The following is a 25803-nucleotide window of genomic DNA, read 5'->3' on the forward strand; positions in this document are numbered from 1 at the left end:
ATCCTTCTCAAACTCTTCCAAAATATAGCAGAGGGAGGAACACTCCCAAACTCATTCTACAAGGCCACCATCACCCTGATACCAAAAGCAGACAAAGATATCACAAAGGAAGAAAACTACAGGCCAATATCACTGATGAATACAGATGCAAAAATCCTCAACAAAATACTAGCAAACAGAATCCAGCAGCACATTAAAAGGATCATACACCATGATCAAGTGGGGTTTACCCCAGAAATGCAAGGATTCTTCAATGTACGCAAATCAATCAATGTGATACACCATATTAACAAATTGAAGAATAAAAACCATATGATCATCTCAATAGATGCAGAAAAAGCTTTTGACAAAATTCAACACCCATTTATGAAAAAAACTCTCCAGAAAGTAGGCATAGAGGGAACTTACCTCGACATAATAAAGCCCATATATGACAAACCCACAGCCAACAAGGTTCTCAATGGTGAAAAACAGAAACCATTTCCTCTAAGATCAGGAAAAAACACAAGGTTGTCCACTCTCACCACCATTATTCAACAAAATTTTGGAAGTTTTAGCCACAGCAATGAGAGAAGAAAAAGAAATAAAAGGAATCCAAATTGGAAAAGAAGTAAAAGTGTCACTGTTTGCAGATGACATGATACTATACATAGAGAATCCTAAAGATGCTACCAGAAAACTACTAGAGATAATCAATGAATTTGGTAAAGTAGTAGGATAGAAAATTAATGCACAGAAATCTCTTGCATTCCTATACTCTAATGATGAAAAATCTGAAAGAGAAATTAAGGAAACACTCCCATTTACCACTGCAACAAGAAGAATAAAATACCTAGGAATAAACCTACCTAAGGAGACAAAAGACCTGTATGCAGAAAACTGTAAGACACTGATAAAAGAAATTAAAGATGATACAAACAGATGGAGAGATATACCATATTCTTGGATTGGAAGAATCAATATTGTGAAAATGACTATACTACCCAAAGCAATCTACAGATTCAGTGCAATCCTATCAAACTTTCAATGGCATTTTTCCCAGAACTAAAACAACAAATTTCACCAATTGTAAGGAAACACAAAAGACCCCGAATAACCAAAGCAATCTTGAGAAAGAAAAACGGAGCTGGAGGAATCAGGCTCCCGGACTTCAGACTATACTACAAAGCTACAGTAGTCAAGACAGTATGGTACTGGCACAAAAACAGAAATATAGATAAATGGAACAGTACAGAAAGCCCAGAGATAATCTCACGCACATATGGTCACCTTATATTAGATAAAGGAGGCAAGAATATACAATGGAGAAAAGACAGCCTCTTCAATAAGTGGTGCAGGGAAAACCGGACGGCTACATGTAAAAAAATGAAATTAGAACACTTCCTAACACCACACACAAAAATAAACTCAAAATGGATTGAAGACCTAAATGTAAGGCCAGACACTAGAGGAAAACATAGGCAGAACACTCTGTGACATACATCACAGCAAGATCTTTTTTGACCCACCTCCTAGAGAAATGGAAATAAAAACAAAAATAAACAAATGGGACCTAATGAAGCTTAAAAGCTTTTGCACAGAAAAGGAAACCATAAGACAAAAAGACAACCCTCAGAATGGGAGAAAATATTTGCAAATGAAGTAACAAAGGATTAATCTCCAAAATTTACAAGCAGCTCATGCAGCTCAATATCAAACAGAAAAACAACCCAATCCAAAAGTGGGCAGAAGACCTAAATAGACATTTCTCCAAAGAAGATATAGAGATTGACAACAAGCAAATGAAAGGATGCTCAACATCACTAATCATTAGAGAAATGCAAATCAAAACTACAATGAGGTATCATCTCACACCAGTCAGAATGGCCATCATCAAAAAACCTACAAACAATAATGCTGAAGAGGGTGTGGAGAAAAGAGAACCCTCTTGCACTGTTGGTTGGAATGTAAATTGATACAGCCACTATGGAGAACAGTATGGCGGTTCCTTAGGAACTAAAAATAGAACTACCATACTACCCAGCAATCCCACTACTGGGCATATACCCTGAGAAAACCATAATTCAAGAAGAGTCATGTACCACAATGTTCATTGCAGCTCTGTTTACAACAGCCAGGACATGGAAGCAACCTAAGTGTCCATCGACAGATGAATGGATAAAGAAGATGTGGCACATATATACAATGGAATATAACTCAGGCATAAAAGGAAACAAAATTGAGTTATTTGTAGTGAGGTGGACGGACCTAGAGTCTGTCATACAGAGTGAAGTAAGTCAGGAATAGAAAAACAAATACCATATGCTAACACATATATATGGAATCTAAAAAAAAAAAAAAAGGTTCTGAAGAACCTAGGGACAGGACAGGAATAAAGCCACAGATGTATAGAATGTACTGGAGGACATGGGGAGGGGGAAGGGTAAGCTGGGACAAAGTGAGAAAGTGGCATGGACATATATACACTACCAGATGTAAAATAGATAGCTAGTGGGAAGCAGCCACATAGCACAGGGAGATCAGCTCGGTGCTTTGTGACCACCTAGAGGGGTGGGATAGGGAGGGTGGGAGGGAGACACAAGAGGGGGGAGATGTGGGAATATATGTATATGTATAGCTGATACACTTTGTTATAAAGCAGGAACTAACACACCATTGTAAAGCAATTATACTCCAATAAAGATGTTAAAAAAATAAAACATTAACAATAAATAAATTTTAAAAACCCACAAATTGTTTTCTACAGACAGTGTTTGTTTGGGTTTGTACACCTGTATAATTTTATTTGCTTAGTGAATCTTCCTTTGTCTCAGACAATCCTTCTCTAGCTGTCATATAGAAAAGTTCCTTTAGGATGGGGCTCCTGGTAAACTTTTTCCAGTTCTTTATCTTTAAGTGCCTTTATTCTTCCCTCCTTGTAGGGTGCAGAATTCTAGCGGGCCCAGTATACTTCCAAAACTGTCATCTGGCTTAGATAGCTGCTATGGAAAACAGGCTGTCATTTGAGTCATCTCTTCTCTATAGGTGATCTGTCCTTTCTGTCCCCATGAGGGCAGAGATCTAGGTCTAAAGTTTTTCACTGATTGATGCCAAGCACCTGAAAAGTATTTGGCACAATACTTTGCTACACATTTGTTGAATGACTGAATAAATGAATGAAAGGCTGCTGTCATATTTCTTAAGCTATTTTCTCTCAGATGCAAATTCAAAATTCTATAATCTGCTTTGTGATACTGTGGCTGGAACTCTGCAAACCACATTTCTCCTTTGCTAGCTGGCTTCTTTTTAGGTTCTGCAAACATATGTGCTAGGGGATTGGAAGGTAAGAGGGAAAGGGACTTTTTCTGCCCGTTTGCATGCTGCTCCTGTCACTGTCATTGTGGCAACAGCACTTTGTGGGCAGCACTCTGGTCTCCAGCTTCTTCCAGCACTCCCAGACCCAGCAGCCAGCCCATGCTCCCTCCTCAGAAGCAGGAAGTCTAGCTCGCTCAGAGCTCTCTCCTGTGGACTCTAGATTTTGAAAATCTCAAATGCTTACCTTCTCATTCCCTACAATTAATATCTCTGGTTTACCTGTTTCCTTTTTTCTTTTTCAGCCCTCCACCACAAGGTACTGTCATGCCTCAGAGATACTGCGGGTTCAGTTACAGACTACCACAATAAAGGGAATATTGCAATAAAGCGAGTCACACCAACTTTTTGGTTTCCCAGTGCATATAAAAGTTATGTTTACACTATACTGTAGTCTGTCAAGTGTGCAATAGCATTATGTCTAAAAAACAATGTACATATCTTAATTAAAAATACTTTCTTGCTAAAAAATGCTAACAATCACCTGAGTCTTCAGTGAGTGGCAGTAGTAACGTCAAAGATCACTGGCTACAGAATCACCGTAACACAAATGATAATAATGAAAAAGTTCGAAATATTGTGAGAATTACCAAAATGTGACACAAAGAGACGAAGTGGGCAAATACTACTGGAAAAATGGCGCCAACAGACATGCTCAAGACAGGGTTGCTGCAAACCTTCAATTTGCAAAAAATGCAGCATCTGCCAAGCGCAATAAAGCGAAGCACAATAAACTAGGTACGCCTGTACTCGGTTCTCTAAATTCAGTGTGCTCTTCTGAAATACCTAGTGTTGTTTCTGTTTTCCTGACAGTACCCTGACTGAAACAGATGCTTTTAAGATATCTTTGTCTTTGTTATAATGTATCTTGGCGTGGATTTCTTTTTATTTACCCAGCTTGGGATACATGGTACTTCCTGAATCTGTTGATTCCTTTACCTCCTTGTCTCTATAATACTCCAGGTAATTTTTTACACAAAGCTTGCAATTCACTAATTATTTAACTGTGTCTGAATTTATCTAACTCATCCACGGGGTATCTGACTTAATTACTTAAAGAAATATATTTTTAGTTTAAGACATATCAATTAAAAAAATTTACCTACTCATTTTCTATGTCATTTCTTTGCTCACTTTTGTGATTACATCTCTGAGGTATTTTATAATGAAAAATTTCAAATACATATACAAATAAAGGGAACAGTATAATGAACTCCATGTGCTCATCACCTAGATTCAACATTTATCAACAACTCATGGCCAATCCTATTTCATCTAAACCCTCATCCATGCTAATCTGAAGCAAATCCCAGACTCTATATAATTTCACAAGTAAGTTTTTCAGTGTTACCTCTAAAAGATACAACCTCATGTTTAAAAGATAAACTTGAAAAACTTTGGCCTAAAATATTGAAAATTATTCTTTAATACCATCAAGTATTCATCTGGTGTGCCTATTTCCCCCAACTGTCTTATAAAACTTTGCTTTCCTTTTACAGTTTTAATCATAATCTAACTAAAGTTCATACATTGCAAATGGCTAATGTATTCCTTAAGTCTCTTTTGATCTCTAGAGTCCACCACCTAATTTTTAAAATTTATTTCTGTACTAGAAATACAGGGTATTTATCCTGTAGTTTCACACTGACTGGACTCTGCTTACTGCATCCTCATGGAACCATCTGACATGTTCCTCTGTCCCCTGTATTTCCTGTAAGTTGGTAGTTAGGGGCTTGACTGGATTCAGGATTGACTTTTTTGGGGAGGATTGGGGGCAAAACTATTTCATAGGTGGTAGTGAGAACTTCCAAGAGTACACACATACTGTCTCTCTATTTGTGATGGTAGCAGCCAGTGGTAATCACTGCCATAACTTAATTAGGGGCTGCAATGATCATTCCTAGTTTATTAGTTGGAATACTCCTATAAAGAGACTTTTCTCATCAATTATTTATCCTAAAGTACTGTTCATTTAGAAAGGAAGGATACATGTTTATTACCATCTTCGTCTTTCCTAGAAGGATCTAGAAGGTCATTTTTAAAAATTGTAGTACAGAGATCAACCTTTCAACCCTTTACTCTGTGGTAAACTGCACAAAGGTTTTGGCAAGGCTATATGAGATCAAGAGCCATTCCATATGGGAACAGAGTCAAGGAAGGACACTCGAATTAAATAAATAAATCAAGCCTAAAGCCTGGAAAGGAGGCAGAGTCAAGACGGCAGACTAGAAGGATGAGGAATTTGTGTCTCCGCACAACTAGGGCACCTACCAGGCACTGGTGGGGGACCATGGACACCTAAAGGGATGGGAGGAACCCCCAGCGACCGGGTAGAAAGTGGGGTGTGGGGGAGGGAGGGGGGAGAAGAACTGGAGGCGGGACAGGACTGGCGCCCCTGAGGGGTGGCTGGGGGAGGGGAAGTGATCCTACACCCGAAGGGGGAAACTGGGGGACAACTGGGAGGACAGAGAACCAGAAGGGAGAGTGGCCAGGTTTCCCCTGCCCACGTGGGCGCCCGGGAGCCTGCTGAGATCCGGGCCTGATCCTCTGCCCACCGAGGCCCCCTCCAGCCATGCGGGTCCTGAGGGAGTGGGAGGGAGGGAAGGGGGAGCAAAAGTAAAGGCTGGATCTATGGGTCCGGCCTCCCTGAGGGGCGGCTGGGGTAGGGGAGGACTTCCTACACCCAGCGGGACCCACCCACGGTTAGGGGTCCAGTGGGGATGGGGGAGACCCTGGGGGAGAGGGCGGGGGGCAGGGCACAGAGGAATGGAGAGGAACGCAGCCAGCACTTTCCCTGTCCACTTAAGCACCAGAGAGCCTATTGGGCTCTGGGGCCTAATCCTCTGCCCTTGGAGTCTCCCTCCTGCCACGCAGAGCCCAAGCCCCACCCCTACACCCAGGGCCCTACCTCTATAGTGGGAGACCACCTCCAACCGTGCTGGGCGAAAACCCCACCCATACACCCTCACCCAGGGACTTACCTCCAAACTCTGGAACTCCATACTCCAGAGGCACCCCTTTGGACGTGCTGCCTCTCTGCTTCTGGGCAGGTCCTAAGCAGAGGCTCCACCCCACACTTGAATGTCGACTCCCCCCTCCACACACACACTTAGGGCCTGCCCCCAAGGCCTTTTCTGCCTGCGAGGGTCCTGAACCAGGTGCGGGTCCTGAACCAGGCCCTGTCCCATGCTCAAACATCACCTGCACCCCCACCCCCCTGCATAGGTCTCGCCCCACCCTAAACCTGGCCCCTGCGTAAGTTCCACCTCCACCTAAACTCTCGCCACCACAGACAAGGCTTTTCTGTTTTCCTCTTGGGGTTCTGTTTTACCTTGTTGTTGAGTGGCAGGACAAATTTAAAATGATGAAAGGGAAAAAGCTACAATCAAGATTACTCTACCCTACAAGGATATCATTCAGATTCGATGGAGAAATCAAAAGCTTTACAGACAAGCAAAAGCTACAAGAATTCAACACCACCAGACCAGCTTTACAACAAATGCAAAAGGAACTTCTCTAAGTGGGAAACACAAGAGGAGAAAAAGACCCATAAAAACAAACTCAATTAAGAAAATGATAATAGGAACATACATATCAATAATCACCTTGAAGGTAAATAGATTAAATGCTCCCACCAAAAGACAAAGACTGGCTGAATGGATACAAAAACAAGACCCATATATATGCTGTCTATAAGAAACCCACTTCAGAACTAGGGACATATACAGACTGAAAGTGAGGGGATGGAAATAAATATTCCGTGCAAATGGAAATCACAAGAAAGCTGGAGTAGCAATTCTCATATTAGATAAAATAGACTTTAAAATAAAGACAGTTACAAAAGAAAAGTAAGGACACTACATAATGATCAAGGGATCAATCCAAGAAGAAAACATAACTATCATAAATATTTATGCACCCAACATAGGAGCACCTCGATACATAAGACAAATGCTAACAGCTATGAAAGGAGAAATCAACAGTAACACAATAATAGTGGGGGACTTTAACAGCCCACTTACACCAATAGATAATCCAGAGAGAAAATAAATAAGGAAACATAAGCTTTAAATGACACAATAGACCAAATCAACTTAATTGATATTTTTAGGACATTCCACCCAAAGCAGAAGAATACACTTTCTTCTCAAGTGCACATGGAACATTCTCCAGAACAGATCACATCTTGGGTCACAAATCAAGCCTTGGAGGACTTCCCTGGTGGCACAGTGGTTAAGAATCTGCCTGCCAATGCAGGGGACATGGGTTCCAGCCCTGGTCCAGGAAGATCCCACATGCTGCAGAGCAACTAAGCCCGTGCACCACAACTACTGAGCCTGTGCTCTTGAGCCTGAGAGTCACAACTACTGAGCCTGCATGCCACAATTACTGAAGCCCACGTGCCTAGAGACCCATGCTCTGCAACAACAGAAGCCACTGCAGTGAGAAGCCCGCACACCGCAACAAAGAGTAGCCCCTGCTCGCTGCAACTAGAGAAAGCCCACGCACAGCAACAAAGACCCAACGCAGCCAAAAATAAATATAAATAAAAGAATAAATGTATATAAAAAAACAAATCAAGCCTTGGAAAATTTAAGAAAACTGAAATCGTATCAAGCATCTTCTGACCACAATGCTATGAGATTAGAAATCAGTTACAGGAAAACAGTAAAAAACACAAACACATGGAGGCTAAACAGTGCACTGCTAAATAACCAAGAGATCACTGAAGAAATCAAAGAGGAAAACAGAAAATACCCAGAAACAGATGACAACGAAAACACCAGGATCCAAAACCTGTGGGATGCAGCAAAAGCAGTTCTAAGAGGGAAGTTCATAGCAATTCAAGCTCACCTCAAGAAACAAGACAAATCTCAAATAAACAATCTAACCTTACACTTAAACTAGAAAAAGAAGAAGAAAGAAAACCCAAAGTTAGTAGAAGGAAAGAAATCATAAAGATCAGAGCAGAAATAAATGAAATAGAAACAAAGAAAGATGTTAAAAATCTTCCAAAAAATAAAAGTCCAGGACCAGATGGCTTCACAGGTGAATTCTATCAAACATTTAGAGAAGAGTTAACATCTATCCTTCTTAAACTCTTCCAAAATTGGAGAGGGAGGAACACACCCAAACTTGTTCTACGAGGCCACCATCACCCTGACACTAAACTGGACAAAGATATCACAAAAAAAGAAAATTATAGACCAATATCACTAATGAACATAGATGCAAAAATCCTCAACAAAATACTAGCAAACAGAATCCAACAATGCATTAAAAGGATCATACACCATGATCAAGTGGGATTTATCCCAGGGATGCTGGGATTCTTCAATATACGTAAAACAATCAATGTGACACACCATATTAACAAACTGAAAAATAAAAAACATATGATCTGTGCTGTTGTTAGGAAAACAGATTCACCACCCAGTGAAATCATAGACTCTTGGCTGTTAGAAGGAACCTGGAGAAAAGAGAGTCAGAATAAATGACTTATTTGATGCCTAAAAAAAAAAAAAAAAAACATATGATCATCTCAATAGGTGAGGAAAAAGCTTTTGACAAAATTCAATACCCATTTATGATAAAAACTCTCCAGAAAGTGGGTACCGAGGGAAACTACCTCAACATAATAAAAGCCATATATGACCAACCCACAGCAAACACCACTCTCAATGGTGAAAAACTGAATGCATTTCCTCTAAGATCAGGAACAAGATAAGGATGTCCACTCTCGTCACTATTACTCAACAGAGTATTGGAAGTCTTAGCCACATCAATCAGAGAAGAAAAAGAAATAAAAGGAACACAAATTGGGAAAGAAGAAGTAAAAGTGTCACTGTTTGTAGATGACATGATACTATACATAGAGAATCCTAAAGATGCCACCAGAAAACTACTGGAACTAATCAACGAATTTGGTAAGGTTGCAGGATACAAAATTAATGCACTGAAATCTCTTGCATTCCTATACACTAACAACGAAAGATCAGAAAGAGAAATTAAGGAAACAATCTCATTTACCATCGCAACAAAAAGAATAAAATACCTAGGAATAAACCTACCTAAAGAGGCAAAAGACTTGTACTCAGAAAACTATAAAACACTGATGAAATAAATCAAAGATAACATAAACAGATGGAGAGATATACCATGCTCCTGGATTAGAAGAATCAATATTGTGTAAATGACTATACTACCCAAAGCAATCTACAGGTTCAATGCAATCCCTATCTAATTACCAATGGCATTTTTCACAGAACTAGAACAAGAAATTTTACAATTTGTATGGAGACAGAAAAGACCCCAAATAGCCAATCTTAGGAAATGAAAACAGAGCTGGAGGAATCATGCTCCCTGATTTTAGACTATACTACAAAGCTACAGTTATCAAGGCAGTATGGTACTGGCACAAAAATAGAAATATAGATCAATGGAACAGGATAAAAAGCCCAGAGATAAACCCACGCACATATGGTCACCTTATCTTTAACAAAGGAGGCAAAAATATACAACAGAGAAAAGATAGTCTCTTCAATAAGTGGTGCTGGGAAAACTGGAGAGCTACATGTAAAAGAATGAAATTAGAACACACCCTACCACCATATACAAAAATGAAGTAAATGGATTAAAGATCTAAATGTAAGGTCAGACACCATAAAACTCTTAGAGGAAAACACAGGCAGAACACTCCATGACATACATTACAGCAAGATCCTTTTTGACCCACCTCCTAGAGTAAGGGAAATAAAAAACAAAAATAAACAAATGGGACTTAATGAAACTTAAAAGCTTTTGCACAGCAAAGGAACCCATAAATAATATGAAAAGACAACCCTCAGAATGGGAGAAAATATTTGCAAACAAAGCAAATGACAAAGGATTAATCTTCAAAATATACAAGCAGCTCATGCAATTCAATACCACAAAAACAAACAACCCAATCCAAAAATGGGCGCAAGACCTAAATAGACATTTCTCCAAAGAAGATATACAGATGGCCAACAAATACATGAAAAGATGCTCAACATCACTAATCATTAGAGAAATGCAAATCAAAACTACAATGAGGCATCATCTCACACCAGTCAGAGTGGTCATCATCAAAAAATCTACAAACAATAATGCTGGAGAGGGGGTGGAGAAAAGAGAACCCTCTTGCACTTTTGGTGGGAATGTCAATTGATAACAGCCACTATGGAGAACAGTATGGAGGTTCCTTAAAAAACTAAAAATAGAACTATCATACAACCCAGCAATCCCACTACTGGGCGTATACCCTGAGAAAACCGTAATTCAAAAAGAGTCATGTACCACAATGTTCACTGCAGCACCGTTTACAATAGCCAGGACATGGAAGCAACCTAAATGTCCATCAACAGATGAATGGATAAAGAAGATGTGGCACATATATACAATGGAATATTACTCAGCCATAGAAAGGAACGAAATTGAGTTATGTGTAGTGAGGTGGATGGACCTAGAATCTGTCATACAGAGTGAAGTAAGTTAGAAAGAGAAAAACAAATACTGTATGCTAACGCATACATATAGATTTTAAAAAGTGGTACTGATGAACCTAGTGGCAGGGCAGGAATAAAGACGCAGACGTAGAGAATGGACTTGAGGGCATGGTGGGGAAGGGGAAGCTGGGATGAAGTGAGAGAGTAGCACTGACATATATACACTACCAAATGTAAAATGGATGGCTAGTGGGAAGCTGCTGCAGAGCACAGGGATATCAGTTCGGTGCTTTGTGATGAGCTAGAGGGATGGGATAGGGAGGGTGGGAGGGAGGCGATATAGGGATATATGTATACGTATAGCTGATTCACTCTGTTGTACAGTAGAAACTAACACAACTTTGTAAAGCATTTATACTCCAATAAAGATGTGAAAAAAAAACACTACAGAAAAAAGCTGACAGCTTTTAATAGAGCTGTTATGGTCATATTCCATGGGTTTCCTCATGGTTCAACTTGCTGCAATGTAGTAAAAATCAGTTAAGACATAAAATTAAAGCATTATTTCCCAGAAAAAGAAAAAAAATTGAAGTACAGTTGATTTACAATGTTATATTAGTTTCAGATATACAACACAGTGATTAGATGTTTTTACAGAGCACACTCTATTTAAAGTTATTGGGGGACTTCCCTGGTGGCGCAGTGGTTAAGAATTCGCCTGCCAGTGCAGGGGACATGGGTTTGAGCCCTAGTCCAGGAAGATCCCACATGCCACAGAGCAACTAAGCCCGTGCACCACAACTACTGAGGCTGAGCTCCAGAGCCCACGAGCCACAACTACTGAGCTCGTGTGCCACAACTACTGAAGCCTGCGTGCCTAGATCCTGTGCTCCGTAACGAGAAGCCACCACAGTGAGAAGCCTGCGCACCGCAATGAAGAGCAGCTCTCACTTGCCGCAACTAGAGAAAGCCCGCACAGCAACAAAGACCCAACACAGCCATAAATAAATAAATAAACATAAAAAGAAATATAGTTATTCAGTTGGCCAAAATGTTTGTTCAGTTTTTTCCGTAAGATGGCTTTAGCAGCACTTAGTTGCCTTTAACCTCATTCGAAACAATTTTGTTAGATTGTATTGTGACAGCTGTCATTATCAGCGTGCATTTTTAAAAAAACATCAAAATTGGTGAATTTTTGTGTAGCCATTTTAATACTGAAGATGGAAGAAAAAAGCAACATTTTTGGCCTATTATGCTTTTTTAAAAATAAATTTATTTATTTATTTACTTATTTATTTTTGGCTGCGTTGGGTCTTTGTTGCTGCGTGTGGGCTTTTCTCTAGTTGTGGCAAGCAGGGGCTACTCTTCCTTGCGATGCGTGGGCTTCTCATTGCGGTGGCTTCTCTTGTTGTGGGGCACGGGCCCTAGTGTGCATGGGCTTCAGCAGTTGTGGCAGGCGGGCTCTGTAGTGGTGGCTTGCAGGCTCTAGAGCGCAGGCTCAGTAGTTGTGGCGCACAGGCTTAGTTGCACCATGGCATGTGGGATCTTCCCAGACCAGGGTTCGAACCCGTGTCCCCTGCATTGGCAGGTGGATTCTTAACCACTGCACCACCAGGAAAGTCCCAATTATGCTTTATTATTTCCAGAAAGGTACAAATGCAACTGAAATGCAAAAAAAGATTTGTGCAGTGTATGGAGAAGGTGCTGTGACTGATTGAACGTGTCAAAAGTGGTTTGCGAAGTTTTGTGCTGGAGATTTTTCGCTGGACGATGCTCCACTGTTGTGTAGACCAGTTGAAGTTATAGCAATCAAATTGAGACATTAATTGAGAAAAATCAAAGTTATCATACAGGAGATAGCCGACATACTCAAAATATCCAAATCAAGTGCTGAAAATCATTTGCACCAGCTTGGTTATTTAATCGCTTTGATGTTTGGGTTCCACGTAAGTTAAGCGCAAAAAACCTACTTGACCATGCAATTCTCTACTTAAACGTAACAAAAACATTGTTTTTAAAACAAATTGTGACGGGCGATGAAAAGTGGATACTGTACAATAATGTGGAATGGAAGAGATCGTGGGGCAAATGAAATGTACCACCACCAACCACACCAAAGGCCGGTCTTCATCCAAAGAAGGTGATGTTGTGTATATGGTGGGATTGGAAGGGAGTCCTTTATTATGAGTTCCTTCCGAAAAACCATACGATTAATTCCAACAAGTACTGCTCCCAATTAGACCAACTGAAAGCAGCACCTGATGAAAAGCGACCAAAATTAGTCAACAGAAAATGCATAATCTCCCATCAGGATACCGCAAGACCGTATGTTTCCTTGATGACCAGGCAAAAACTGTTACAGCTTGGCTGGGAAGTTCTGATTCATCCGCTGTATTCACCAGACATTGCACATTCGGACTCCCATTTATTTTGGTCTTTACAAAATTCTCTTAGTGGAAAAAATTTCAATTCCCTGGAAGACTGTAAAAGGCACCTGGAACAGTTCTTTGCTCAAAAAGATAAAAAGTTTTGGGAAGATGGAATTTTGAAGTTGCCTGAAAAATGGCAGAAGGTAGTGGAACAAAAGGGTGAATATGTTGTTTAATAAAGTTCTTGGTGAAAATGAAAAATGTGTCTTTTATTTTTACTTTAAAAACGAAGGAACTTTTTGGCCAACCCAATATTATAAAATATTGGCTATATTCCTTGTGCTGTACATTAAAATGTCGTATCTTATTTATTTTACCTAGTAGTCTGTACCTCTTAATCCCCTTCCTCGTGCTGCCCCTCTGCCCACCCCTCACCTCCCTCGTAACCACTAGTTGATTCTTTGTATCTATACAACTGCTTCTGTTTTGTTATATTCATTCACTTATTTTTTTAGATTCCACATATAAGTGAAAACATGCAGTATTTGTTTTTCTCTGATTTATGACACTAAGTATAATACCCTCCAAGTCCATCCATGTTGTTGCAAATGGCAAAATTTCATTCTTTTTTATGACCGAGTAATATTCCATTGTGTGTGTGTGTGTGTGTGTGTGTGTGTGTGTGTGTGTGTGTCTTCTTTAACCATTCATCTGTTGATAGACACTTAGGTTGCTTCCATATCTTGAATTAGTGTTTCCATTTTCTTTGGATATATACCCAGGAGTAGAATTGCTGGATCATATGGTAGTTCTATTTCTAATTTTTTGAGGAACCTCTATAATGTTTTCCATGACAGCTGTGCCAATTTACATTCCCACCAACAGTGAACTAGGGTTTCCCCTTTCTCCACATCCTTGCCAACACTTATTTGTTAACTTTTTGTAGATAGCCAGGTGTGAGGTGATAGCTCATTGTGGTTCTGATTTGCATTTCCCTGATGATTAATGATGTTGAGCATCTTTACATATGCCTGTTGGCCATTTGTATGTCTTCTTTGGAAAAATGCCCATTCAGATCTTCTGCCCATTTTTAAATAAGGTTATTTGTTTTTCTAATATTGAGTTGAATGAGCTTTTTATAAATTTTGGATATTAATCCCTTATCAGACATATCATTTGCAAATACATTTTCCCATTCAGTAGGTTGCCTTTTTGTTTTGTTGAGGGTTTCCTTTGTTGTGCAAAAGTTTTAAAGTTTATTTAGGCCTCATTTGTTTAGTTTTGCTTTTGTTTTCCTTGCCTGAGAAGACAGATCCAAAAATATATTGCTAAGAATTATGTCATAGAATATACTGCCTGTGTTTTCTTCTAGGAGTTTTATGGTTTCCAATTTTCCATTTAGATCTCTAATCCATTGAGTTATTTTTATATATGATGTGATAATATGTTCTAATTTCATTCTTTTCATGTAGCTCTCCAGTTTTCCCAACACCACTTACTGAAGAGACTGTCTTTTCCCCATTGTATATATCTGCCTCCTTTGTCATAAATTGACAATATGTGTGTGGGTTTATTTCCAGGCTCTCTATTCTATTCCATTGATCTATGTGTCTGTTTTTGTGCCAGTACCATGCTGTTTTGATGACTATAGCTTTGTAGTATAGTCTGAAGTTAGGGAACATGATACCTCCAGCTTTGCTCTTTTTTCTCAAGATTGCTTTGGCAATTTGGGGTCTTTCGTGGTTCCATACAAAATTTAGAACTATTTGTTCTAGTTCTGTGAAAAATGTCATGGATATTTTGATAAGGGTTACACTAAATCTCTAGATTGCTTTAAGTAGTATAGACATTTTAACAATATTAATTCTTCCAAACCATGAACATGGGATATCTTTCCATTTATTTGTATCATCTTCAATTTTGTTCATCAGCATCTTACAGTTTTCAGAGTATAGGTCTTTCATTTCCTTGGTTAAAATTATTAAGTATTTTATTATTTTTGATGCAACTGTTTCCTTGCTTCCTCTTTCTGATAGTTACTAGTGTATAGAAAAGCAACAGATTTCTGTATATTAATCTTGTATCCTGCAAATTTACTGAATTCATTCGTTAGTTCTAATAGTTTTTTGGTGGAGACTTCAGAGTTTTCTATATGTAGTATCATGTCATCTGCACATAGTGACCATTTTACTTCATCCTTGGATGCCTTTTCTGTTTCTTGTCTGATTGCTATGGCCAGGTCTCCTAATACTATGTTAAATAGAAATGGTGAGAGTGGACATCCTTGTCTTATTCCAATTTTAAATGAAAAGCTTTCAGTTTTTCACCACTGAGTATGATGTTAGCTGGGTTTGTCATAAATGGCCTTTATTATGTTGAGATCTGTTCCCTCTATACCAACTTTGTTGAGAATATTTATCATGAATGGGTGTTGAATTTTGTTAAATGCATTTTCTGCATCTATTGAGATGATTGTGTGATTTTTATCATTTGTTTTGTTAATGTGGTGTATCACATTGATTGATTTGCAGATACTGAACGATTCTTACATCTCTGGAATAAATCTCACTTGATCACAGTGTATGACCTTTTTGTATATTGTTGAATCTGACTTGCTAATATATATATATATATTTTAAATATTTATTTAGGCTGTGCCACATCTTTTTTTTTTAAATTAACATCTTTATTGGAGTATAATTGCTTTACAATGGTGTGTTAGTTTCTGGACTTGCTAATATTTCATTGAGGTTCTTTGCATTTGTATTCATCACAGATATTAGCCTGTAATTTTCTTTTTCTTTGTAGTATCTTTGTCTGATTTGGGTATCAGGATAATGATGGTCCCACAGAATGAATTTGGGAGTACTGCCTTCTCTTCAAGTTTTTGTCATAGTTTGAGAGGGGTAAGTATTAACTTTTCTTTATATGTTTGGTAGAATTCCCCCATGAAGCCATCCAGTCCTGGACTTCTGTTTGTTGGGCGTTTTTTTTATTATTGATTTAATTTTAATAAAAGTATCTTGTCTGTTCAGATTATCTATTTCTTCCTGATTCAGTCTTAGAAGATTATATGTTTCTGGAAATTTATCCATTTCTTGTAGTTTGTCCAATTTGTTGGCATATAACTGTTCATAGTATTCTCTTATGACTGTATTTCTGTGATATGTTTTAATTTCTCCTCTTTCATTTCTTTTTTTTAAAAAATATTTATTTATTTATTTGGCTGTGCCAGGTCTTTAGTTGTGGCATGCGGGATCTTTATTTACAGCATGCAGAATCTTTAGTTGCAGCATGCAAACTCTTAGTCACGGCATATGGGATCTAGTTCCCCGACCAGGGATCACATCCAGGCCCCCTACACTGGGAGTGTGGAGTCTTAGCCACTGGACCACCAGAGAGGTCCCTTTCCTCTTTCATTTCTTATTTTATTTGGGTCCTCTCTCTTTCATTCTTAATGAGCCTGACTAAAGTCTTATCAATTCTGTTTATCTTTTCAAAAAACCAGCTCTTGGTTTCACTGATCTTTTCTACTGTTTTGTTTTGTCTTGTTTGGTCTCTATTTTACTTCCTTTCATATCTTTACTATTTCCTAACTTCTTCTAATTTTAAGCTTTATTTTTCTTTTTCTAATTCCTTTAGGGGGTAGGTTAGGTTATTTGAGATTTTTCTTGTTACTTGAGGTATGCCTGAATTGCTACCAACTTCCCTCTTAGAACTGTTTTTGCTGTGCCCTATAGATTTTGGAAAGTTTTTTGTTTTCATTTGTCTCAAGGTATTGTCTGATTTCGTCTTTGACTTTTTCATTGACGCATTGGTTTTTAAGCATCATGTTGTTTAGTCTCCACGTGTTTGTGTTCTTCCCCTTTTTCTTTTGTAACTGATCTCTAGTTTCATACTGTTGTGGTCGGAAAAGATGCTTGATGTAATTTCTGTCCTCTTAAATTTATTGGGAGTTGTTTTGTGGCCTAGCATGTGATCTGTCTGAAAAGAATGTGTATTCTGCTGTTTTTGGATGGAACGTCCTGTAGACATCTATTAAGGCCAAGTGGTCTAACATGTCATTTAAGACCACTGTTTCCTTATTGATTTTCTGTCTGGATGATTTGTCCACTGATGTAACTGGGGTATTAAAGTCCCCTACTATTATTGTATTACTGTCAACCTTTAGGTCTTTTAATATTTGCTTTATATATTTAAGTGCTCCTGTATTAGGTGCATATATGTTTATTAATGCCATATCCTCTTCTTGTGTTGATTCTTTTATCATTATATAATGCCCTTCTTTGTCTTTTATTACAGACTTTGTTTTAAAGTGGAAAACAGTATTTAAAGATCGCAATCTGGGTACTAAGGGTGCCTACTAATAGTGGGCTAGTCATAGATTCTAGTCTTTTCAGTAAAATAAAGCTAGGACATGTGTAAATATATCAATAAAATAGTTCAAGAATTCTTACTAATACTTCCAATTCAAGACTAGAGATGTTTACTTATCATCATTCTCACATCTCTATGTCCTTTTACCGATACTCAAAATTCCAGTTTTCAACATCACCAACAAAATTACTCATTTATTTTGCAATACATACACCTACAATCTCAAAAGAATAACATCAATATTATTAATACAATAGTATTACTGAAAACAGTATAAGGTTTTCTTTTGTTCTTAGGGTAAATTCCATTAAGGATGTACAGCCAAATAACTGTGTTTTAAAGTCACTTGGAATTCTTCCTCTTGATATGGTTATACTACCAATGGAATGCAAAGTTAGGCTCATTTAATTTTACTTTTAATTAGGAATTCTCTTATTTAAAAATTCTTTGTAATTATGCAAAATATTTATTTGGTTCCAAAGTCAAACAACAACAACAAAAAACCAATGTAGATTCAAGGAAATCTAGCTTCATTCCGTGCCTTTTCTATCCTATTTCTGTCTTCCTTCCATGGGACACCATTTAAATTTTTTTTTTCAAATTTAGTCTTTCATTTTAAAATACCTATTTCTCTCTACATATAATTCCCATCCCCACAAGTTGCTATTTTAAAGAGATAAAGAGTAACCTAAGACATAATATTTTTCTACTGTTCTTTTTTTTATTTGCTATATCCTGGAGATTACTCCATATAAGTTTATAGAGATGGTCCTCATTCATTTTGACAGCTTCAGAAGTCTCCATTGTGTGGATGTTCACACACAATGAGCAGCCACATGGGACTTTTTATTCAATCAACCCCCTACTACTGGGCATTTGGATTGTTTTAGTTTACTATTACAAATCAGGCTATAATCAACAGCCTTATTCACAGGTATTTTTGTCAGGTAATTTTTTTTGCCATTGTATTTACAGGAAAGATTCCAAAAAGCAGGATTGCTGGCTGAATGGGTAAATGAATGTACAATTTTGCTAGATATTGTCAATTTTCTCTCCATAGAGATTATTCCATTTTGCATTTCTACCAGCAGTGTATGACACTGCCAGTTTTCCCATGGTCTCACCAAGGGTATCCTATCCTATCAAACTTCTAAATTTTTGCCAATGATATGGGCAGGAAATATCTCAGTGTAATTTTGTTCTTTTTTTTAGCTTTTTGAGGTAGAAGCACAGATCACTACGTTTCAGTCATTTTTTTTTTTTTAACTAACATATCCATTTAGGGCTATAAACTTCCCTCAGGCATTGCTTTAGTTGCATCCCATAAGTTTTGATATGCCAAATCTTTATTGTCATTCATTTCAAAATATTTTCTAATTTTGCTTTCTTCACTGAACCCTGAGTCATTCAGAGGTGTAGTATAATCTCATCAAAATCATTGGGAATTTTCTATCCTTTTTTTTCGGATTTTTTTTCTAGGTTAATTCCATCATCGTCAGAAAGTAAACTCTAAATTGCTTCAGTGGTTTAATATTTAATTGAGGTTTAATTTATGATTCAGCTTATGATCAATATGGTGAATGTTCCATATGCATTTTAAAAATAAAAATATCCTCACAGTTGAATGTGGCATTATATAAATATCAGTTATGTCAAGTTTATTAGTAAGATCTTCTATATCTTAATTTTTTGTCTGCTTAGTTCTATCACCTATTAAGAGGTATGTTAAAGTCTATTTTGATTGTGGATTCATCTATTTCTCCTTTTACATGTCAATGTTTAATGCTTGTCTATATAATGTGAAACTATGGCATTGGTTTCATATAAATTTACAACTTTCAATATCCTGGTGGACTGACCACTTTATCATTATGAATTGTCTTTATCTGTAGTAATGCTTCTTGCTTTAAATTCCACATTGTCTGATATTAGTATAGTTACACCAGGTTCTTTTGATTAATGTTTGTATGATGTATCTTTTTTCCATCAGTTTAATTTCGACTGTTTTGTATCTTATATTAAGATGTGTTACTTTAAACAGCACATAATTGGGTTCAAGATTTTAACCTAGTCTGATAATGTTAGCACTCTAATTGGGGTACCTAGTCCTTTTATATTTATTGTGATTACTGATATACTGGGTTTATCACTATCATCTTACCATTTGTATTCTATTTCACCCACCTGTTTTATAATCCTTTGTCTTCCTTGCCTCCTTTATGAATTAATCAAATGTTTTTTATTATTCCATTTTCCCTTAATTATACTTTAACTGTTCTTTTAGTGGTTAGCCTAAAAGTATAACATGCATCTTTGAATTATTACAGACAAAAAATATAAATTATTACTTTAATTTTATTACTCTCCTGAAATGTTAAAGCCTAACACTTTGTCTATGTGTATTCCTGGGAAATTAATCTCATGTTAACTTTTCAGCTAAGTTGCCCTGGAAACATAATAAAGGTGGAATGTCACCCACATTACTAGGCAACATTGTTTATGGTAAAGATGACCTGACTGTAAACTGCTAGTGGACTGTGATGATCTGGTAGGAAGCCACAGCTCTGAGCTTTCCCCAGTGTGATGTTTCTTGTCCCTTGTTGGAACTCTTGGGCTCTAGGCCCATAGGACTGGTAAAGAGGCACTGGTTCTTACATGGAACTTGAGACTTCCAGGCCAGGGTGGTTCCCACACTCATCCATGTGGTCTTGATCCTTTATCCCTGAGCTATCAATTGGGTGGTTGGAGCAGAGAACAGTCCCCAAGACTGCTGCCAGAGAGCTATGGGGACTCCTGGAGAAATACATGAAAAGCTTCCCTGCTGGCCTGCTGTATGTCCTGTTCTATATCCTCCTGAGTGAAGGCAAGAAAGGTGCCCTACTGAGGTGTGCAAGTATGAAATATCTATCGAGCTGGTCTTAAAACCACAAACAGTGGGCACTGCAGAGCAGCAGTAGCAATGAAACAGACTTTCATATCCTTGGTTCAATATGGCCAAGGCACCAGGACACAAAGGGAATGGAGAGGAAGATGCTGATAAGACTGAAGCCTCAGTGGGGGCCAACTTGCCCCCAGTCTGATGGCAGAAGCTTGACACTGTGTGACAGGGGATAAAGCTTCCCCTTGTAGGAATGGATGAAAGCTGGAGACAAACTTATGCTGAGAGAAAATGCCCCACTGTCCATGAAATGGAGCTGACCAGAAACCTAGTTACAAATGGGCTGACTGGCAAGAATGATATTGCCTTGGTGTAGTTGATGCATTTGAGCCAAAGTAGGCATTGATGCCTGACAGGGGGCGGGGAGGAGACAAGCACATGAGCTTAAGACTCCATGTTTGTAACTAGGTCTGGATCAGAAAAGGAGGTGGAGCAGCTTGGTTCTGACCCAAGTTGGGTTGGCTGTAGATCTAACCAGCACAAAGTAGTGCCCACAAGCCACCACCTGAAGACCTGGGGAGACAAAAATGGGAGAACTATTTCTGCACTAGCCCACAAGGTCAAACAGGACAACGTGGCAACCTGGCATACAAACCAGCTGCGGGGTCAATGGTGGCAGCATGGTGTGCATCTGGGGCCAGAGGTGAGACCTCTGCAGAGGCTACCACGTGTGGAGAGTAACCTCAGCTGCAACCTGGGCAGCTTTCTGAGGGTTCTGGTAGTGCATAATGATTTAACCCTGAAATGGAGTCTGACCAATGTCATCTGCTGACACTTAGTGATAATTATGGTAATGCAAACTAAAAACTCCCTAAAGAGACAACTACAGATGGGCTCTTCAAGAAATAATAAAGGATAACGACTGAGCATTTTAAAAGTTGGAGCAGAGAGGATATGGAGATCCTTGTTTTCTGAAAGGTAAATGGGAAGGGCTGCTTCTGCTTTGTTATCACTGCCATTTTCTAAGTGTGGTCCTCAGATCAGCAGCATCACTCAGTATCAGCTGTGAACTTACTAGAAATGCAAATTCTCAAGCCCGGCCCTAGACCTACTAAATCAGTAAGTCCTGTCATAGAAGCCTAGCAATCTGTTTTAACAAGTCCTCCAGGTGATTGTGGTGTACCCTAAAGTCTGAGAGCTACTGTACTAAAGTTAATAACTCAAGGTCATGGAGGTCAGTCTGTGAGCCCACAATGGAAACTGATGTTGGATTACCTTCTAGCCCTATTTTCCTGAAGACCTAATAAAGGGGGAATGTTAGCTATCACTAGGCAAGACAACTTACAGTAAAAATGGGCTTGGTTGGTAAACTGTATCTGGACTGATAAGACTGGGAAAAAACTATAAACACCAGGTAGGAAGCTTGAAGCCTCTAAGTGCCATGGTTCTTGTAGCTAGCCGTGTCCCTTTCTAGCACTCTATGCCCACGTGGCTATTACAAAAGATACTGGTTCTCATATGGAACTTGGAGCATCTAAGCCAGGGTAGTTCCCACACTTAATCATTTGATTTGTTCCCGAGCATGTGAACAGTCACTTGGCAGGAAAGAAGGGTGGGCAGAGAATGGTCCCTGGCCTAAGTGAGTGCTCATTCTGGAGGTATATGACTGATGCTGCTGTGGTGTCCTAGCCCCTTATCCTTCTGGGTGAAGCCCACTCTAAGTGAGGCCAATTGCATGAGTGTGAAATGTCTAATTGGACCTGAGACCATCTACAGTGATCAGTGCAATTCCTTTCTGCCTTTTGTGTTGCTTTTGTCATGACCTGTAACCTCAGAAGACACTACTTATTATTTTGTACTGTCATACTCATTTACATATACTCTAATATTTTCTCTTTCTGTTGCTCTTCACTCTTTCTTGTATTTCTGAGTTTCTACCTGGAATAGTTTTCCTTCTGCCTGAAAAAATCCCTTTAGTGATTTTTAATGCAAGTCTGTTGATAACATATATCTTTCAGTTTCTTGTGGTCTAAAACCGTTATCTAAACTTCATTTTAAAAAAATCAAGGTATAATTTAAATACAGAGAAACGCTCAGACCTTAGGTATAACATTCCGTTTTGACTATTGCTTAAAGACACAGAAAACTTCCAACACTCCAGAAAGTCCTTTCAAGTTGCTTCCCAGTCAACCGCTTCCCCCCACAAAGCAATCACTGTTCTGATTTCTATCACCATAGGTTAGTTTTGCCTGTTCTAGAATTTCATATAGTTGAGATCATACACTATACACTTTTTTTGTGTCCAACGACTTTTATTAGCAATAATATTTTTGAGATTCATCAATATGGATATAGGGTCCTTCTTGCAGAATAGTATCCAGTGTATAAATATAACACTGTTTATCCCTTCTTCTACTGATGGGCATCTTACTGTTTCCAGATTTTTGGATGTTACGAATAAATCTGCTGTGAACATTTTTCTTTTTTTTTTTTTTCGGTACACGGGCCTCTCACTGTTGTGGCCTCTCCCATTGCAGAGCACAGGCTCTGGACGCGCAGGCTCAGCAGCCATGGCTCACGGGCCCAGCCGCTCCGCGGCATGTGGGATCTTCCCGGATCAGGGCACGAACCCGCGTCCCCTGCATTGGCAGGCGGACTCTCAACCACTGCGCCACCAGGGAAGCCCCTACTGTGAACATTTTTTAACAAGTATTTTGTGGACATAGTTTTCATGCCTCTTTGATAAATACCTAGCAGTAAAATTACTGGGTCATATATGCTTAACTTTTTAATAGACTACCAGACTGTCTTCCAAAATGACTGTAACATTTTATACTCTCACCAGCAATGTATCAGAGTTCTGGTTTCTCCATATCATCTTGAACATCTGTATCATCAATCTTTTTCATTTTAGCCCTTCTAACTCTCATAATGTTTCTTGCTTCAAAGTTGTTTTTTTTTTTAAAAAGAGTGTAGCCATATCTGCCTTTTTTATTGTTTGCATGGTATATTATTTTCCATCTTTGTACTTTCAACCCTTCTGTATCCTAATATTTGAAGAATTTCTCTTATAAGCAGCATATAGTTGGATTAAAAAAAATCCATTCTATACAAAATGCTTAAATTATAAATCTTTTTTGTAGTTAACTACTGATATACTTTATTTACTATTTTACTATTTGTGTTCTATTTTTATGTGACTCTACCTTTCTCGATTTTCTTTGGATTAATCAAATGTTTCACATTACTCCATTTTCTTTCCACTGAATTATATTGTAAAACCATTTTTAGTAGTTAGCCTAGAGCTTAAAACATACATTCTTACTCATTACAGTCCAATGCAAATTATTTCTTTTACTACTTGGCTGATACCAATTAAACCTTAGAACTTTTAAACTACATTTATTTCCCTCCCATCATTTATGTTACTGTTACCATGAATTTTAGTTATATATAAAGGTGAAGCTCCTCAGGGCAGTACAGTTATCATTTTGTACAATTACTCTTCATTTATATTTTCTTTCCAGTGTTCTTCTTTCCCTCTGGCATGTCCATATTTCTATCTGGGATCGTTTTTCTGAAGAACTCCCTTTAATTTTTATTTCAGTGCAGGCCTACTGATGCCTAAGTCTCTGAATTTTATTGGTTTAAACACATCTTTACTTCACCTTAATTTTTGAACAGTATTTTTGCTGGTATAGAATTTTAGGCTTGCAGTTTTCTTCTTTAGTACTTTAAAGATGTCATTACATTGGCTTCTAGTTTCCATCATTTCCACTGAGAAGCTGTCAGTTTTATTGTTGCTCCTTTTAAAGGCACTGCGGTAGATAAAAGATAGGCCATAGTCTTTGCACTGCCAGCAGGCGGAGGATACTTCCCCTGCCCTGGGACTTTGCTTTGACAGATAGAAGGGGTGAAAGTGGTGCTGTTCCACCTCTGTGCATGGACTCTAAGCTTCTGCTTTCACCCTCTTGGAGCCCTGAGCCACCATGTAAAAAGGTCCAGCTTCTCTGCTAGAGAGACTACTTGGAGAGAGACGATATCCAACTGTGTCCCAGCTATTCCAATTGCTCCAGCCTTCTTTGGCGACCAGCCCCACTTAGGTCTCCCCATGTCTATAGTTGCATGAATGATTCCAAGTCAGATCAGAAGATAGTCCAGCTCAGGTTGTAGAATCTTGAGCAAATAATAGTTTTGTTTTAAGCCAGTAAATCCTGGCATGATTTATTAGGCAAAAAGATAACTGGAAATAGTATTTGGCATCAAGAATGGAGTGTGGCCGCAACAGAAACTTAAAGCATGTGACATAAGTCTGGGGAATGGGTTGAGGACACCTGACGAAGGAGCAGCAACGAGACCATTAATGAAGGTTGGAAGAGCACTGGGGATACTGCTACTGGACCCTGGAGAAGCGGCATTATAATCTATTGGCAAAACAAATAGTGCGGCTGTATCTTGGAATATAGGAAAATACCTAACAAAGCTGTGGATCTGGCCAGGAAGACCTCTAGGAAGAGCGCTAAAAGTGACAAATGGTTTTTTAAAAATCACCTATAATTTTTTTAGGTATTAAAAGAGAGAGGAGACCTAAACAAGGAACTATGCAGTTTTCAAGCAAAATTTAGAGAAAATGCTTCCAACCTGGGACTTGCAGGGTTAGAAAATGAAACTTTCTCAATTGCCAGCTTCTCTAGTCAGCACAAGGTTTCCACAAAAAGTCAAATCCAGGTGCTACCAGTAAAACTATGGCCTCAGGATTAAGATCAAATCAAAAGCACGGCAGTAAGACACTTTGTTACTACCACCTCAGAAAGATCTGAGTCTAGATTTAAGCCTCAGAGACTCTCCGTTAGACCAAAGGTGTCTAAGAATCTTAAAGGTATTGCCCTGGACTCATGTTCAAAGGAGACAGGGGCCTTCTTGAAGAGATCTGTGGGTGTGGCTTTTGTCTGATGGGATGGCTTATAATTTGAAAGTCCACAAAGTTTTTCCAAGAAGTTGTGCCAAGGATAGAGACAGGCAGCAAGCTGAGTAAGCTATTCAGCTACAAATACAGGACACTCCTAAGGAAAAGGAAAGACAGCTCAGAGAGAAGAGCTGAAAGCTGAGAAACAGATTAGGAAACCAACCCCAGGGAACCAAAACAGGCCCTATTCAAGGAATATATCCTTGGGCTTCCCTGGTGGCGCAGTGGTTAAGAATCTGCCTGCCAATGCAGGGGACACAGGTTAGAGCCCTGGTCTGGGAAGATCCCACATGCCGCGGAGCTACTAAGCCCGTGTGCCATAACTACTGAGCCTGCGCTCTAGAGCCCGCGAGTCACAACTACTGAAGCCTGCATGCCTAGAGCCCGTGCTCT

The 25803-nt window shown here is 38.7% G+C and overlaps 1 protein-coding gene across 3 annotated transcripts in view; it reads right to left on the reverse strand.

Moving 5' to 3' along the window:
- The window catches only part of TTC17 (tetratricopeptide repeat domain 17), a 154662-nt gene that overhangs the window by 11920 nt on the left and 116939 nt on the right, over window positions 1-25803 (reverse strand). The gene's annotated exons all lie outside the window — the stretch shown is intronic.

This window comes from Aethalodelphis obliquidens, unplaced genomic scaffold, assembly GCF_003676395.1.
Source record: "Aethalodelphis obliquidens isolate GAN/ISIS:26980383/991018 unplaced genomic scaffold, ASM367639v1 scaffold14, whole genome shotgun sequence".
In the NCBI taxonomy this organism is placed as follows: Eukaryota; Metazoa; Chordata; class Mammalia; order Artiodactyla; family Delphinidae; genus Aethalodelphis; species Aethalodelphis obliquidens.